The sequence below is a fragment of the Salvia miltiorrhiza genome, unplaced genomic scaffold, assembly GCF_028751815.1.
Source record: "Salvia miltiorrhiza cultivar Shanhuang (shh) unplaced genomic scaffold, IMPLAD_Smil_shh original_scaffold_350_2, whole genome shotgun sequence".
NCBI classification, from domain to species: domain Eukaryota; kingdom Viridiplantae; phylum Streptophyta; class Magnoliopsida; order Lamiales; family Lamiaceae; genus Salvia; species Salvia miltiorrhiza.
Genome location: NW_026651531.1, coordinates 78,641 through 83,114, shown reverse-complemented (window position 1 = coordinate 83,114; position 4,474 = coordinate 78,641). Strand labels below are relative to the sequence as shown.

The 4,474-nt window shown below is 37.2% G+C and overlaps 1 long non-coding RNA gene across 1 annotated transcript; it reads right to left on the bottom strand.

Moving 5' to 3' along the window:
- Nucleotides 1-736: 736 nt before the first annotated feature.
- On the bottom strand, nucleotides 737-3,104 carry LOC131004165 (uncharacterized). The gene is made up of 3 exons (XR_009094918.1): nucleotides 2,903-3,104; nucleotides 1,477-1,537; nucleotides 737-962 (listed from the first exon to the last, which is right to left on the bottom strand). It is a non-coding gene; the product is annotated as an uncharacterized LOC131004165 (long non-coding RNA).
- Nucleotides 3,105-4,474: the final 1,370 nt, after the last annotated feature.

The window sequence follows — 4,474 nt, the reverse complement described above, 5'->3', positions numbered from 1 at the left end:
GCCTCGTCAATCCCGTGGATACTAGCCTCCAACCAACAACGGTGGTAATGCGCTGGAAACTCTGCAAGAGTATCGCCCTCTCTCAGTCCAGTAGATCTGAACCAACGGCGCATCGCTTCACTATATTGTCTCTGTATCGCTGCCTCTTCTCGACTTCATCCTCGTTTGGTACGGTAGGGCATCGGCTATACTAGCCTCAATATCTCTCCTCGTATTCCACATCAACTGCCTTGTATCAGAATCCGTCATCTCAAACAATTTCGTCATCAAAACAATACATAACTCATTAGTGAATCAAACTCAGCTCTCAACTGGAAAGCAACAAGAAACATCAACCTCTTACCTCGTTAAGCCGGAGGAGATGGGGTGCTGGGGTTCTGTTTCGAATTGACTCTCTCAAACTAGCCTAAGAATTCAAATTAGACTAGTACTCAATTTTAAAAGAGTAGAAGCAATCAAAGGTTCAACTTAGTCAAGCAATAGACTCAGAGCAGATGACCTGCTCTGATACCACCCTGTCGCAGCCCGATTCCCGACGCTAGTTATAGCGGGGAACGAGTATCGATACGACTATTTTGAAAGAATAAAAGACAGAAGAATAGATTGAACATCAAGCGGAAGCTCGTATGACAAAGTGTTAAGGAAATCATCTTAAATCAACTCCAGGGGTATAAGCGTCAACATCGTCATAACTCCAAAAATATCAGGAATTTCAAGATAAAAAACAAAACGGGTATGGCTCATTTTTCATAAGGATTCACAATATACAGAGTATCGCAGCAAAAGATGAATCGATTATATGTATGAAGACATATAACCGCGAGTAAATTGCTTAAATTCAAAAGAAAAACAAAGTATCTCATTCATCAAGACTTTATCGACAAAATGGAAATGCGATAAAGTAAATACATCAACTAGATAATCCCCCACCAGCACCAGACCAATCTCGCTCCTCGCTTAGCCTGCACATTTAGAAATACATGCAGGGCGTGAGTACATAATACTCAGTGGACAAACGCCGAAAATCAAGAAAGGTGCTCTTAGAGCTATAGGTTTGAAGCTTGCCACATCTCAGCAATACACAGAAATAATTTAGCGTAAATGAATCTGTGCATGCAGTTTTAATAATCATAACATCATAATAAAGTAACTGCGGAGTTTAAACATTCATCATGTATGTACCACATCCACTACTCATCATCAAAGGTACTGAGAAGTAGGCCTCCCTCTCAAGTACCGTGACCGGCCGACCCGAAGACGGCTCACAGTCACCTCTGTGCACAAAATCCCGCTTGTGGCAGGACCGAATTCATCTCATCTCATCAGTAGAGGGTAACATACAAGCTCAACATCAAAAATTGGCAAGTCAAACAGTTCTCAAACATCATTTATCTCAAAGCATTTGATCAACTCATAACATCATTAAATCACTTTAGAAAGCTCGTAGGATATACATATACTCAAAATATTGCCCACCTGAAGTCCTTCGCTAGTTTCGGAAAGAAAACAGGCGACTTACTTCTTCGTCTCGCTCGGTCTTCATAATTCATCATCATCGTCATCGAAGGTTCATGTGATAAAACAAACCTTAGTTAGAACTCATTACTAAAATCCAATCTCGTCTCAACGATAACTTCTCACTCAACGTCTATTTACCCAATAAGACTCAATCCCTAGGTATACTCAACTTCTAAGGATTCACACGTCCTACTCTCGACTTAACTCTCAACTCGGATCATACTCATAGCATTCAAGCACATAAACAAGCATGAACACATAAGCATATAAAATTCACACATAGATAAGTCAAAAACAACCTTCACACTGCACTGACTCGACTTAAAAACCTCACCAGACTCGGTACAGACCTCCAATGGAGTCGTACTCCATACCCAACGAAACATATTTGAGTCTAGTTTCATTTAAAAAAAAGTAGGATAACAAATTCCAAGTGGTTTAGGAGATATGACTATTTTACTACAGTCTACCATATTCGGCAGTTTTGAGCAATCGAAAACTTGGATTTTTGAAAAATAGTAAATGTTGTCAAACTGGGCTCACATTTTGTGGATATCTAGCTAACACAATAAGGTTAATACCATAAAAATTTGAAAAGCTACATCACAGAGGAAGCTACTGAAAAGAATGACTCTTTCCCATTTTCTCTGAAATTCCCGGTAGTAATGTGCAGTTTAGGTTTTGTATTATAAAAATACTAAAAGAAGTCCAAATGACTTGAAATTTCACATTTTCTCTGACTCATTTAGGGACTTACTATAAAAGTTTCAAGACTATTAGACATCGACAAACCGTCGATCACAGTAGGTCAGTAGGCCTACGAAATTCACCAAAATCTCATCTCAAACTCTTTAAATGCTCAACTCAACATTCCTTCAAAGAAAACTCATCAAAGCTCATTTTTAAACACTTATAGCACTCAAAAACATTCAAGTACAACATAATGCTCATCACACTCAATCTCGACTCTCCTCTTACATCATGAACTCAAATCTCAAGGAAAACGTTTCAACGAACGCATCAATTCAATTCTCTTTTCATTTTCATGGTCAAAATTACTCAAACACTCATGTATGACCTCATTCACCATATAACTCAAAAACTCACATAAACTAAATTAAGTCAAATTTTACTTAGCCAACAAAAGACCTAATCAAACATACTTAGACACTAGTATCATGCTCAAAAACATATATCATAAATCAAATCACTTAATAGACACATAGGCAAGAAAGTCCTAATTTTTACCAAACTAAACTCTTTGAAATTTTATAAACACTCATGAATCTTTAATCTAATCATAGATCTTTCTTGCTTCAATCTTTCAAGAATACTCACATACAACCTCATACAAGTCATATCTATGAATTTATACATCACTTACCCAAACTTTACACCAACAATCACACTTTCTCTCTCTAGCCTTGGAAGCAATCTTCAATGATCTTCTTGAATCCAAGGAGATTGAAGGTGTTTAGGCAAGATTTTGGAGTGGATTGATGTGTTTTGTATAATTTTTGGAAGCTTCGGAAGGTTCTACCATGGATGTTAATGGAGGAAGATGAGAGATGAAGGGGAGAGAGAGAGTGCCGAATTGTGGAGTGAGGGAGAGAGGTGGTGTCAAAAATGAGGGAGTGAGGAGTGAGAGAGAATTCTTGCAAGATATGCTTGGATTTGGAAATCTTAAGGAAAGATTTGTGAATCTTATCAAATATTTGGCAATTAATGCCTTAGTCTCTCTCTCTAATCTCTACACTCTCACTTGGCAACTTGTGGTATTTAGTCACATGCTTGAGAGATTAAAATAATAATGTGAGAAGGGTGATTAAATAATAATCACAATAATTATGGAAATATTACTCATTAATAAAATACCATAGCATAATTATTCATGTGATCAAATAAAATAATTATGGCACCAATATTAGTGCACTCACTCAATTATAATATTCCTCATCGTAGGAAAAATAATTTTAAAAATATTATGCTAGGAAAAATTTCCATAAACCGTCATCATTCGATTTCTCGGTAAAAATAATCTGCACTTGCTTTGGAAACTTAATCAAAATTCCAAGTGCTAAGGTCTCAAATAAAAAAAATCATAATAACTTGGTCCTAAAGACACACGTAACAAAATCACATAATCAATCAGTCACGTAAATTCACATAACATCACATCAAAGCAGTCGGCAAATACAGACAACCTAGACGTCTCTCTGACCGACTCTTTTCATCAAGATCCTCACTCTTTCTTTCTCGACTCAACGACAAACTCATTATTCCTATTTTCTTAATAGGACAGTAAATCTCTGATATCTCGATATCCGGTAATTCTATTCCCGGTAGTCGAAAATAAAATAAAATCTCAGCTCAATTCAATCAGCATCTCTATCTCAACCCATTTCTCGAACCTCATCATTCTAACTCTATCATTGGTTTGTCCACTCATATCTCTATTTAAAGACAATCTGTCTTATCTGCTCATAAAAAAAAAGTCTCGTATTTCGACATCTCAGTACTCTCATTAGTGTTAATTTCTCAATAAGGAAAAGTACGGGGTGTTACATCCCACCCCCCTTAAAAAAAATTTCGTCCCGAAATTTGAGTTATTCACCTTCGGGAAAAAGCTCTGGGTACTTCTCTTTCATCTTCTCTTCAAGTTCCCATGTTGATTCTTCTTGACCGTGATGTCTCCATTGGATTTTTACCATAGGAATCGACTTGTTCCCCAATTGTTGGATCTTCCGTCCAGAATAGCATCAGGTCTCTCTTCATAGCTCAAATCTGGTTCCAGGGACACTTCTTCTTGATGGATGACGTGTTTTGGATCAAACACGTACTTTCTCATATGAGAAACATGGAAAACGTCATGGACGTTCGCGAAGCTCGGAGGCAACGCTAGTTTATAGGCTATATGGCCTACCTTCTCTAACATATCATAAGGTCCTATATATAT